Source organism: Nuphar pumila, chromosome 12 (assembly GCF_984573655.1).
Source record: "Nuphar pumila chromosome 12, dmNupPumi1.hap1.1, whole genome shotgun sequence".
Classification (NCBI taxonomy): Eukaryota; Viridiplantae; Streptophyta; class Magnoliopsida; order Nymphaeales; family Nymphaeaceae; genus Nuphar; species Nuphar pumila.
In genome coordinates this window covers 26467842-26482364 of record NC_143260.1, presented here as the reverse complement: position 1 = coordinate 26482364, position 14523 = coordinate 26467842, and the positions used below count along the sequence as shown (strand labels likewise).

Genomic DNA, 14523 nt, shown 5'->3' with positions numbered 1-14523 from the left:
AAGAGCATATTCATATTATTGAAGGGTAAAAATGTCATATTTTTGCAACAACTCCCAAGATAGACTAACGGGGCTGGTAAATTAGCTGAACTAACAGAACAAAGGGTGTTTAAGCTTAACTCATTTCTATGGCAAGACAAGCTCTCAGGCTCTTGGTGAGCCAAGCTAAAGGAGTCGAGTTTGAGCTGAATCATTTTAAAAAAATACATTTTTTAAAGGTGAAAGTAATAGAATTGAAACCCTAAACTTTCTGAGTCAAGCTCAAACTGACTCATTTACAAAAATAAACATATTGTTTTAAGGCACTATAAGCAATAGCTTTAAACTATAAACTTATTGCTTATAAGCCAAACACTTCAACCATCTACACTCTATGATATAAAATATACATGAGCATATTTATTACTAGTTAATGAACCCATACGAGTTAAGCCCAAGGTTTTAAAACCCGTGATTCGGAACTCGACTCGTTTTTTATTGACTCGTGACTCGGCGGGTCAACTCGGTGACTCGGACCGAGTTTTGTTAACTTTTGATTTTAAAAGAAAAACAATATATAATTTGTCTGAAACCATGTTTTTGAGTAAACATAGTCTCCAAACGTCTGTAAGAATATAAAAACTGCAAAGAGCTATAGAGGTTTGCTTGAATAATTGAATTTGATATCTATACAAGCACTTTAACTAATTCATGACTTGAATTAGAGGATTTGGTCACCATGAGTTCAGTCTGCTACTACCTAAGGTTCCTAAAATGACCAATCATATATGCTAGCTTGTTTTAAAAGTTTTAATTTCCTCTCTAACAAATCCATAAATGTAAAATAGGGATATATGTGCATATTGAAAGTTTACAGAGTGCCCAATATCAACATAAATAAGCAATTTTCTCATGTATAAAACTATGCAGGAAATATATTAATGGCACAACTATAAAAAGACTACTAATATTTGAATATGTACAATGCTTGTTCACATAACAAATGGATGATGAAACCTAAATGTGACTTCCCATAGGCACAGTTGACCCGCCATATATAGTGAGAATCATTTCTTTAAAATATTTTGCTAGAATAAGTTGATAACACAGGGTGAACAGTAGTTCGAACAACATAGCGATTTTATTCTATGGATTTAAATGTTTTTTTATCTTTAAATGATTTTTATTTTCTTTTTTATACAAAATCTGGGGGTAACCCTTGTTAAAATATATGTTATTATATATTTCGAAACTGTAATTTGAAACTCAAAAAACAAATTTCAAACATCCCAAAACTCGCCCGAGTCAAGCCGAGTCAGGCCGAGTCAAGCCCGAGTTTTGGCAAACCGAGTTTGCCTTGCCGAGTTGACTCGCTGGAGGGGCGAGCCGAGCTGAGTCAACGAGTTGACTCGGCGAGTTTTAAAACACTGGTTAAGCCAAGTCGAATGATTGTTCTTCATGTTTGACTTGTCAAACATATTTAACGAGTATGGATGAGGTCTTTAAAAGATGAGCCACAAGCAACTTATTTCATTTTGTAGCCTTATAAATTAATAGTAACTGCAGTTTTCTTTTTAGATATACACAATCAAAACTTTGTAATTTAAAATAAATAAATAAAAATTAGGTGCATTAATGAGAGTGCAGATCAGGTCAAGGGTCCACCTGATGTTTGTTCATTCATGCAATGAACAGCATCCAAAACCATGGTTGGATTGCTGACCTCCTGGATGGGTAGTATGACTTTTTTTCAGAGCCATTGATGCTCTAGATGAACATCTAGAGCATGAAAGATGGATAGTTGAAAACAATGCCAAAACCATAGTGCTTGGGATGCTGTTCATCACAGATTTGAGAGATCCATTAGGGGTTTTCCCTGCCTGATCCACCAACACTCATCTCAAATGCACTAAATAGTTAGCAGCCAATTTGAATAAAACATAGAGCTACCCATACACCAAGCTTGGGCCCATCAAGCCTAGCTCAGTTCGACCAAAGAGAGAAGTAAGCTTAAGCTCAAGTTAAGCTCTAGCCTGGCTCTACTCAACACGAGCTGGTCACTTTTATCAACAAAAGATTGCATTCAATTTGAGGAAACGTGATTCGACCGCTTGTTTAATCAAAAGGAAAGGGCCTGTCCCGGACCGAACTTTCAGAATAGGGCAAGTTGCACAGAGTTCTACTAAGTATAAAATGCATCGACTGTAGAAACGTGCGGTGTGCGTTGGCTTGATCGGTAATGTGCGATAGTAGCATAGCACACGATAGGCAATGGTATCGTCATTAGTGCATCGTTGTATGACGGCACAGACGTGGAGCGTTGTTTGGTTAAGCAGTGCCAACGGATCAGAGCCTTTGGATATTTGGTTAAGGACCGCTCGGTTTGCACGATTTTCCACAGGTATCGGTTGAACGCACAGGGCTGCATGTGGGTTAGGGCTAATCTCCCAAGAATCACCTTAGGTGATTCCAACCGAGTATGGTGACTCGGGGCTAGGCAAGTGAATGCCTAGGTGTCGGCGAATGAGTCTGGGTGGTACTCTTCAGTATAGTGTTCAATCATCAACTGGTCTTCGGACCGGGGGCCCCAATGTCTTGTTCCTTCAGTGGCGAGGTTTTGCTGTAGCGTGTGCATGGAGTCGCAATACGCTCCATGGCACGCAAGGCTAAGGCAAGTTTGTGTCATTTTCGAAAGTGATAGCTGGTATGTGATGGCTATACAGTAAGTGGCATGGACTAGATTGAATTCGCATTTGAAAATGCGCTTGATCAGCTTTCGCTAGGCAACTGCACACGAGGTGGTGCGCAAGGCCAATTAAAATGATTCAGCACATGGAAATGTGTTGGTGTGCGGCCTTTGGCCGTTAGGCTGGCGAGACTGAGCAGTCTGGCGCCATCGCGGGTTTGTGAAAGATTTTATGCTCGTAACAAAGTGACAGGAAAGCTTGCGGCGGTAAAGAAGGACCGTCGTCGCGCCGCACTGGCTTATTGAAGAAATAGACCTGTGACAAATTGGTATCAGAGCAGAAAGATTCACGGAGACCTTGTTGTTCATGGAGTGTGACACTGAAGAGGACAGTGATGGTTTATCTCGGTTACACAAATTTGCGCAGCTGAAGTATTGTTAACCGAGTACAAAAGCAAGATGTTGGCAAGATAGTATGGTACATCTTGACCATAGTAAGCAGAAGTATAAGGTTATTGTTCATTTGGCTAAGGAAAAGTGGATAAGCCAAAGATTCCTACCAGTTGTGCGTTAGGCTCGCAGGTGGAGCGTGATGTTTGTCTTGTGCATGCAAAGAATGCACGTTGGATTCGGCTGGATAGATTTGCACATTTGGGTATAGGAGACTCAACTAAACTTTTATATTCTCTCCCAAGATTGTGGGTTAGCAGAGTGCCCATTTTGAGCAGAATGCTCATTGTTTTGGTCCCTCGAGTTGGCAGTTTCTCTATGGATTGCGTGTGCGAAAAAAGTTGTTGTTCGTGGCTCGTCGGTTTGGTTCCTTCGAGAATGTTTTATTGTCGTTCATCTCAGATCGAGACTCGCGTTTTACGTCGAAGTTCTGTTACAGAAGGCTTTGGGGACTCAGTTGAAGTTCAGTACGACCTTTCATCCTCAGACAGATGGTCAGTCGGAGAGGACGATTCAAACTTTAAAGGATATGCTAAGAGTGTGTACCTTGGATTGGAAGGGTGAGTGGGATAAGCATGTTGTGTTGGCAGAGTTTACCTACAACAATAGCTATTATGCGAGTATTGGCATGGCACCATACGAGGCATTGTACGGACGGCCGTGTAGATCACAAGTATATTGGGATGAAGTTGGTGCACATACTCTAGACACACCAGTAGTGATAGAGCACTACACTGAATAGGTGCACAAGATTTGTGGTAGACTATAGACAGCTTAGAGTAGATAGAAGAGTTATGCATATCGTCGACGTCGAGAGTTCACATTCGAGGTTGGAGATTTCGCTTTTGTGTGGGTTTCTCCTACTAAGAGTGTTTTCAGGTTTGGAAAGAAAGGGAAGCTTAGTCCCAGATTTGTAGGACCGTTTAAGGTTTTGAAAAAGGTAGGTGCAACAGCATAAAGAATGGAGTTATTAACGCAGTACGCGAAAATCCATAATGTGTTTCATGTGTTAATGTTAAAGAAGTATGTACCCGACCTGTCACACGTGATTCAGTATAAGGATATTGAGGTACGAGAAGACTTGACTACAGAGGAGTACCCAATAGAGATCATGGATCATAAGAAGAAAGTATTGAGATCGAAGATTGTTCCCTTGGTAAAGGTGTGTTGGCAACACCAAGGTATTCAGGAGTGTACGTGAGAGCCTAAGGCTAGCATGAAGGAGAAATACCCTTACCTATTCGAGTAAGTATAAATTTCGGAGACGAAATTTCTTTAAGGGAGTAGAATGTAACACCTGCGATTTTGCTTTTGTTTAACTTTTAAATTCAGGTTAAAATCATTTTTTTATTCAAACAAAATTCGAGAGTCTAAGTTGACTAAGCCGTGTTTTGGACTCAAGCCAAGGTCCATGAGAGGCTCAGAGGGGTCACGCCCAACCCAGTGAGGTGCCAGATAAGGTTAGGGTGGCCTATAGGGGTTCAGGGGTAACTCAGAGTTATTTGGATCTTGGATGGGTTAGGTTTGGATCCAAACTTGAGTTTGGATCTAATGTTGATTTGGATCTTATGTTTGGATATGGATTTTTTATTTGATTTTAGATTTGGATCTTTTTGTTTGATTCTTTGATCAAACTCAAAGTAGAGATTGGATCTGGATTGGGTTTTTTGATATGGATCATTTTGGATATGGACCCAAGTGGGATCCACTCCAAGTTCTAGAGACCTCATTAGGAGGATCTTTGAAACTCTAGAGAGGATGGGACGCCCCTTTAGTAGACCCCATAACTAATTTGGTTAATTAGTAATTAATCAAGATAAAATGTTAGTTAATTAAATTAATTAATTAATTAAGTAGTTAATTAGGATATTTTTGGAATAAGACTCTTAGGGATCAACTTAGTTAGAATAATGTTTAAATTGGACTCTAAGGAGGGGACGCCTCCCCCTTTTGTGGATTTTTAATTATAAAAAGGAAAAAAAAGAGCGAAGTCTCTCTCTTATCTTTTTTTTTCCTATTGCTATTTTTATTTTTCTTCTTCTTCTTCCTATTCGCTCTTTATTCCTTCTTGGAGCTTTTTCAGCAGCCATTGAAGCTTCTCTAAGGTTTGAACATGGAAGACGAAGGCCGATATATGTTTGAGAACTCGATTAAGGTAGGTACATCAATCACGTAAGCATAGATTTTTTCAAATGCATGGAATATGCATGGGACAATTTTTAGATATAAACCAATGAGGATCATACCATGAAACACCTCTCTAAGATTGATTTTCAATCTAGAGAACAAGTTTTTATGAATCCATGTCACCATGGAATAAAAAATAAAAATGATTTTCGAAACAGAATGATTTTCGAACTTCTAATGTGAAAAACGATTTGGAGAAAGCTTGTTTCTTGTTATTTGCTAGATCTTACTTGTTTCAGCATATCTAAGGTGTTAATGTTAGGTTATATTAATGAAATATAAGTTCAATAAGTTCTGAAAAATCGATATATGCTTGAATCCATATTCTTGTATGCGAAAAATCGTTTAAAAGAAGGTTTTGGCAAAAACATTTTTAGGGTTTTGATTGTTTTTTATAAAGAAAATTGATCTGAGCATATAGGATAGATTATTTTATGTTTAGCATGATTAAACATGTTATTGCATAAAGAAACTATGTTTTTATGATTGTTTAGGGTTTTTTATGATTCTTGCACAGATGAAATCATATTTCAGATATTTTATAAAGGTTTTGTAATTCTTGAATTATGTATGTTATTGTTTTAGTAAAATTAGCATAAATCTGATCAAATATGTGTTATATTATGATGTAAATATGTTTAGAGCATCAAAAATCGTAATTATATGGATTTTTAGCTTGAATCTTGTTCTTGCTTAATAGATCTTGTGTGGATTTCAATCTTGACTTTTCTATCCTCATTTTTTTAACTCGATCTATTTAAAAAAAATCAATATCTCCATGAAAACAAAGTCAACAAATTAAAATAAAACTACTGGAGTGTTCTATACATTCAGGGCTTGAATTTAGAAGTTGTTTTGTTCCATTTGAAAGCCGAAACGGTCATTGCAACAGAACACAGGTTTTCTGCTCTATCAACAGGACTGTTCCGACAAACGATTTTGATGGTTCTAAAGACCCAACCAAAATTGATCAAAATAAATTGATAAGAATTTGGGTAAAAGCTAACATATATAAAAAATCTTGTAAAAAGAGTTTTGTCAAAAAAGTTTTTTGTAGGGCTTGATAAATTCTCCAATCTAGGATGAATTTCTTTAGTTGACAGGATCTGTCTTATATTTTTTCTGAACTGGGTTTAAAATCAGAATTTTTCTGATTTTATTACAACGAATTTTTCAGTTTTGTTTCTTAGACTGTGTTTCTAAGATATGGAGTAGACATAGTAAAATTAGGAGAATGTAATTAGATTTCTACGGTTTTTGTTGGGTTTTCCAAAATCGAATTAACAAAAATTCAAATTGGCACATTATGATTTATGACATGTATGGATGCCTAATTGTATTTTACATTATGCAACATGGTTATAGAGACTTATCTTGAAATTTGAACTGATATGTATGCAAACTAAATGTATTCTATGTTATTCTTGATTTATAGTGATTCATATAACATGCATGTTAATGGACATTATATATCATAAGGCATGATCAATGTAAAGTAAATTGTTACACATGTTGTTGCTTGTTTAAGCATGATTATGAATTGCATGTGGTTGCAACCTTTATGTATGCATGTGGGCATATGACATGGTGATAATGATGTGTAATATGAGCATGTGTGTGGCTCTAGTGTGAGCCTCGATTCGGTGAAACCTATAGGTGCGTGTAGTGCACCAAGAAAAAAAAATATCCATGTATATAATCACATAATTACCTCGTGGAGGCCGAGCACATGTTGCGAACTGTGGGTGTTTGAATGAGACAAAACAGACTTTCTTATGGAATCTCCAATGGGAAGATTGAGCTTGTGAGCCCAGGTGCGTGTATTGTGAGCATATGTAATTTAAATGATGAGCTTAATAATTAAATAACATCCATGACCCATTTAAACCAGGTCCATTAGACCCAGGACCACTTTGGAAAGAGTGGGGGTACACGATCAGTTAATCATTGTTTGGTTTTTGGAGGGCAATAGCATCTCCTTGGTCACAGTCTTCGATCGTAGGAGACCCGGATTACCAAGTGTCCTAAGTGGTATGTCCAAAATCTCTGCAGAGTAGGAATCGATTTTGTGTTGGACCACTAGGAGTTTCTCTCGGTCACAGGCCGCTCCAGTGGAACCTCGGTGTGAGGTTGCAGATTCTTCAATTCAACGAGGTTAATAAAATATATGATATAATAAACTCTGAGTTGGATTGGTTGAATCGAAGTTAGGAACCCGGGAGTGTACCTTCGAGAGGGAGAAAAAGTGAAACGTAAGAACTCAGAATGAAATCATTAAAATATTTCAGTTTGTGCATAATTTGTTATTTCATTGGCATAATGCATTGTAACATGTTTATTCTGAAATATGAATGCAAACATGATTAATTATGTAGATGAAAATTAAGCTTATTATTGATATTGTGATATTGCATAATTTAGATGTTATCTGAAAAATGTGTCAATGCTTATTTCTGTGATTGGAATAATTGTGTTCACGTGTTTTGCCGATTACCTACTGATGTTGTGAACTTATGCATCTACTTATAATATTTGGGGTAATGAGTAGGGTGGAGGGTGATGAGAGAAGACTCGGGGTGATGCCAAGAGGGTCACGGTTCTTTAAGGCTTTAAGATGATTGATAGATTTTATTATTATTTGATTTGTTAAGTCATGTAAACTCTGATAATGGTTAAGACTAGTATTTGATTTACTTTAATGCAAATCATTGTTTGATTGAGTTATTCTAGTCTTATTTGTGTATGTTGTATCTATAACCCGTCCAAGGCTTGAACCGTATTTAAAAATAAATTTTATTGTGTTTCTAGAAAATCGTGTAAAGGGGTTTTAAAAAAAAATCCTAAAATTTCGGTTTCAAAAATTGGGGCATTACAAATTGACTCATACAATGAGATCTTTCTTTTTCATCATTAAAATCCTTTGGATAAATTTGAGTATGTCTCAAAAACGGTAGTGAAGTTTATGGAGAAGTTCGGATTAATCATGTGAATTGACTTCCAATTCACGATCAGATCTGAAAATGCATTTTCTAAAAGCTAAATTTTAAAAGTAAACTCTTGTTGTGAGGTTGAGATTTTTGAAATTGAGATTATAGAATTGAAGTTCTAGCGAGTTCCTTGATTTTTCAATGACTAGTCTTAAGGGATACACTCAAGTAAATTAGAGTGTTCTCTTGCCTTTAGAAGGTCAGACTGAGCTTCAATAACTATAATCACTTGTAGACACATTTGACAGAGTGAGGAGAGGAATTTTCCAGTTGCGGATCACCGGAATCTTGTGTAGAAAAGTGAATTTCAGTATTGCACTAGTAGAAATTTTCCTGTACAATTGCATCGGAAAGACTTGCTGAGAATTGATCCAACATCAGTTGGGGCTCAAATTCCGGGATTTGATCATGCACATCTTCAACTTAATTCGAGAATTTTGTTTCCTAAAAATTAGATTAATAGGTAACTCAGAAGCTCACACAAAATCAATGAAAATTTAGAACCAAATTTCTACTATTGGCATGTTTAGCAAAAATTAGACTGAATTCAAAAATCAGTTTAAGAGTCTAAATTAAATCCACAAATCCTCAAATTTTGCCTGAAGGTAGATACTGCTAGCATTCTGAATTTTGCAAAGTGCAATTTTGTACCTTCTACACAGTCTTAAATACCTGAACTTGTAAGGTTGTGAACTTCCAAACCTTACCATAGAAATTTACCAAAATTTGCAGAGATCAAGCCTTGTGTATTTGCAAATCTCACAAACCTTACTTCAATTGGATTTCTTAATTTTGACTTTTGAGATATTAACAGTTTACTTCAACCTGTTTTCTTTTAAAATTGACAAAACTAAACCTTGTAGTGTACCTACTTTTCACTTACCTCCTAAAATCATAAAAAAAATCCAGAACTTGGCCAATATCTTCAGTATAGTGACCAAATCAAATCTTAGCCGAAAACCTTTCAGAAAATCCTATTTACATTCAACTCAAATTCAGTAGCAAACAGTGGGACAAAAAAAAAAACTGCAGTTTTGAAATTAAGAGACACCATAGCCGATCGTGCTGTGCATGAATTGGCGGATGAGCTGCAGGCTGTGACCCAGGAAAAGATGAATGGTCTTGTAGAGCAAATGACTCGGATGAAGAGTGAATTTAAGGAGGAGATGCGGAACTTAGCTGGCATGGTGGAGAATTTGCTTGCATGAGTTAACGCCAGGGTGCTTGTGCAAGCATGTGCATGTTTCCCTTCTAATGGCTACTCCCCATCCAAAATGACAACTCCCAATCTTCAATTGGAGTGATTCATGTGAGGCATACATGCTTCAAAATTTCAACATTTGGTAGAGAGAATCTCACGAGTTAAATCTTCAAGGTAGAGCAATACTTTAAAATTGCTCAAAACTCCCGGTCCTAAAAGAATAAGCTTGGCAACTATGCATTTGGAAGATGAAGCAATCCATTGATTTAGATGATGAGTCATATGTGGGAACACCATGTTTGGAATCATTCGACAAGTCCTTTACACTAAGGTTTTGGAGGGCCATACCTCCAATCACTCAAAGTATAGTTCTTATCTCCAAAGGAAAAGTAGAAGAGGAGCCTCTAAAGACTTCTTTCACATTCTCTCGAAGTGTAAAAAAAAATTGAAAATATAAATGTAGGAGTGAATAGTCAGTGAAAACAAAACCACTCTAAGCAAGAATTATATGACGTATGTGGCACCTAGACCAAGGTTGCCAAACTAGGAAGCGAAAGCGGGAAGGGGAAGCGAAAAGTGATATATTTTTAAGATGTATAGGAAGCAGGAAGCGAGAAATTAAAAAACAATATAGGAATTGATTGAGAATATAAATGGAACACAAATAAAAACTAAAATAAAATTATAAAAGTGACTATTCTTAAGTTTCAGGATTTTTTTAGTGTAAGAATTAAAATTTTAACAAAATCTAAAAATGGTGAATGTCAATTTAGAGAAAGCACATGGAAGTGAGAGAGAAGTGTGAGAGGAAACACATTAAAAACATGAAAAGTAGAGTGAGAAACATATGAGAAGAATAGATGAAACGTGTGGAAAGCATAAAAGTGTGGGAGAATCGATATTTTCATCAAGTTTCAAAAGCGAGTATCGCGATTCCGAAGTGAGTTTTCGGGAAGTGGGCTTCCCAACTATCTAAGAAGCTTCCGGTAACTCTGGTATGAAGTTCACTAAAAAATTAAAACAACAAATGCACTAGAAATACTTGCATTTTAAAGTTTTAATCTGCTTAAAAAATGCAGAGAGAGAGAGAGAGAAAATCAAAGCGATAGGGAACGAGAGACACAGAGATAGCGAGAGAGACACACACAGTCAGAGCAAGAGAGGAGAGAGAGAGAGGGTAGGGATGGCGTATCTAATTCCCATGGTTGCACGAGTTGGAGATCGTCGGAGTCACCGAAGAGAGAGAGAGAGAGACCATTCACAAACCCTAAAAACTAAAAAAAACCACCCCCTTTCCCTCCCCTTGCCTTTTAACAAAAATTTTCACAAAGGACAAATTTTCCCTTTCAAAAACATAATGCTTCATTTTAGTTTTTTGGTAAAAAAACAATTATGCAAGGGGAAAAATTATTTGAGCCCCAAAATACAAGGAAACATGATTCCCAGAGTTGGGAATCATATTTTCATAAAAAAAAAGCATGTTAACCATTATTAGGAAGCTCGCTTCCCATTTAAAAATTGTGCTTCCCTTAACATTTCATAAGCGCCACATTTTGTGCTTCCGAAATGTGTTTCGAGAAAGCGCACTTCTCCATGCCTATGGACACTTACGGTAACCTTGGTTGGATTCATAGGAGTGTTATCCATACTCCATGCTTAGCCCACCTCTTCATAAATAGGTGACCTAACCAAGCTTGGCTCACTTATGATGATGAGCTTGGACCTGTGTTCAGGCTCAACTAATTTATTATTTTAAGCAACTCAGACAAAGCCCAAGCTTAATCAAGTCGAGCCAGAGATCAAGCCGAGCTTTGTGCAAGACTACAACCAACTTCTTTGAACCATCCTTTTCAATCTTGTATTGATTAACCAGTAAACCACCACCTCTAAAACTAGCTGAAATGAAATTTCCATACAATTAATAGAAAATGATCTCCTTTCCACATATAGCTAGTTAAGTACAATATCATTGTCCATGTCTTTTTCTTTATAGTACAAAGAAACACCTTGTATTCAGGCTCGACTCCTTTAAGCTACACGAGTTGCTTATGGCTCAGCTCGCCAGCTATACGAACCAATCACGAAAGAGTTTGTGACAAGCTGAATTGAATGAAACTGTAAGCAAGAGGTCTCGACTTTTTTCAGATGTGCAATAAGTGTTAAAATGATATTTCTCATCTGTGAATTTCTCTTGAGGTTTTCAATTTTTTTCTTCAGTTTTTATCAGCAAAATATAGAAAAATAAAATAAAAAATCAACTAATTTATTGGAACATCTAAAAATTAAAACATAAAATAAAAACAAACTGATTACACAATTAAATTTTACATGCATTTTTTTTAAGACAAGGAAAACCCTCGCCAAGAAGAGGGTCACATAACGGGCATGCCTCCCTACGAGGTAAAAGTCCGGGTTGAGAACAAGTCCACCCAATCCTTACGTGCCCCAACAGTGACAAAGCAACAGCAGCCCCCACGCACCAGTGGGATTCGATCCTGGGCCTTCAGCTTGACACAGGACCCTACCGACCACATGGATAGCCACCGTGGTAGTAGTTAATATTTAGAATTATAAAATCTATCTTCAATTTCAACAACCATATATAGAAAATATCAACTATCAACTATCAACCATCCAACATCAAATAATAACTATCAAACATCAAATTAGAAAGGATGTTCATTCTATAAAGCCTAGAGGAATTAAACAGCATTGAGACCATGGTCAATAAAACATTTCCTTGTCTATATACAATAACTATCACGCAAACATGACCAAGGGTTGCAAGTCATGGGACTTGCACTTAAGACGTGTGAAAATTCTTGGCATGTCTCAAGTGTACTCATAGAAATGATAAATGTTTTTGAGAAATCAAACTTTTCCTAGTATTCTATTCACTGAAGCCCTAACCCTCATTATATCCCCCAAAAAATGCAAAATAAATCAGAAGGTAACCAATGAGCAAAAGAATGCTACTGAATCATTCATTCATCAAAAACACAACAAATCACAAGCCTCAAATTACAGAGGGTGCTATGGAGAAAGAACGGAGGGGCGTAGAGAGAGCGCATATGGACAGAGAAAAACTTACCGATGTCGAAAGCTCGATACCTTGCCGGAAATGGCTGCCTTCGGCGGTCTGAAAGAGGTGCCCTTGCTAGGGATTCAGAGAGAGAGAGGAGGCAGAAAAGAAGCGGCTTCTCCGACTTTGGTTTTTGTTTACAAAAACATAAAATTGAACCTAACAAAAAAGGACGATATATCGCGAGATTTTGAAAATATCGTGATACTATCACGATTTTTTGTCACACCCTATAATATCACGATATTTTATAAAACTAGCCAGAAAATAAAGGTTTAAACGTCTAAATAATTTCTCACAAGTTTTTTAAAAATATCTCCCATTAATCGGATTTTGGTTGGAAAAAAAGTCGGATTATGAAATCTAATTTATTTTTTTAATAATACAAGGGAAAACCCTTATCACCATGTGACACTTGTGATTTTTCTTAATTATAAATAAATAAAGATTGAATTTTTATGTCTAAATATTGTGTGGATATTCACTTGGAAATTTAATATTTTACTCTTTAAACTTGAAAATAAGGTGAAACTGAAATTCAAAGTGGAATTGGAATTCAAATTCAATTTGGATCTTTATTTGTGAATTAAGTAGATTTAATTTGGATCCCGATATTTTAATAATAGATATCGGATATGTTAATGATGGATCTAAAATTCAGTGTTTGGATCCAATATGGGTTGAACTAATTTATAGAATTGAACTCTTACTTTAGGAATTTAAAGTGTGTTTAATTATGTTAATTGGATCCAATTTCATTTGGATTGGACCTTAGGTGGGACGCCGCACACCCCCCCCCCCCCCCCTATGTGAGCCCCAATTGGCTGTGTGGCAATGCAATTAAGGTATTTAAATAGATGTCTAAGAGGGTGGGACGTCCCCACCTCTCTTATAAATTTAAAACAAATTTGAATCATTGAGGAATCCTAAGAGAGTAAGAGTCCCATTGACTTGAAATTTAAAAAAAAAAATATATTTTTATGGAATATAAACCTAAGTGGGCTCTCTTCCTCTATCCACAAGATTTTGGGGGATAGAGAGACCAAAATTAATTAGTATTATGGGGGAGGAGATGACCTATATATATAGACCCCCCTCTTTTTCTCTCTTTTTTCTCTCTTCCCCTCTTCTTCTTTGGTTAGTCTTTTATTTTTTTTGTTTTATATCGTCTTCTTCCTCTCCATTCACAGCCCTAGTAGAGGGAATATCAGTTGGTGAGGCGGCCATTAGCGTTGTAACTCAAAGGTGATAAAGGTGAAGCAACCCAAATTCTGACATTTTTTTTGTTCTACACGATTTAATCTGGCATGCATTTCACTAACTTGCATGTATGCATAATACCAATGGTTCATATGCATGCCAGATTAAATTCCAAATCTATATTTATGGAACATATCAATCATAAATACATGATATCCCATGATTTTGGAGGGCTACGAGTCTCTGAAAAAAAAATTTAACGAAAACATTTTCTAGGAAAAAAACTAAACTATGTTCGTTCCTTGTAAAAATCTTGTTCGATATTTTTAAATCATGATGAATGCGTATTTTATATGATCAACATGTATAAACCTTATTTAAATTAATGTTTATAGTTTAAAGAACACAAATAGTGAAAATCGTTTTTAGGGATTTGAGTTTTTTTTTTTTTTAAAAATAGGTTTTAAGGATTATTTGTTGTTATATTTCATAATATGATTCATGTGCTATATGATCTGAACAATATCATGTTAGATGCATGATTTCAAGTACGGCGGAATTTATTTTCATAAATAAATTCATGTAGATATGAGCTTTTTAAAAAAAATATGATTTATTTGATTTTATTTGTGATTTTTGTTTGATTAATTCATGATTAGCGTATGATTTATTCATTATTCTAGACCTAATATACATCTGCATGATTCATATTTGATTCAAAATTAAATTTTATTTTTTTAATACGTATTTT

General features: G+C 36.0%; 1 protein-coding gene across 1 annotated transcript in view; it reads right to left on the bottom strand.

Annotated features, from left to right (window-relative positions):
• LOC149820389 (cytochrome c-type biogenesis CcmH-like mitochondrial protein) overlaps window positions 1-12697 on the bottom strand; it is a 35196-nt gene extending 22499 nt beyond the window's left edge. The window contains exon 1 of the mRNA XM_089983565.1: window positions 12582-12697. The gene's annotated coding sequence lies outside the window, so the exon portion shown is untranslated. The remainder of the gene's footprint in view (window positions 1-12581) is intronic.
• Window positions 12698-14523: the final 1826 nt, after the last annotated feature.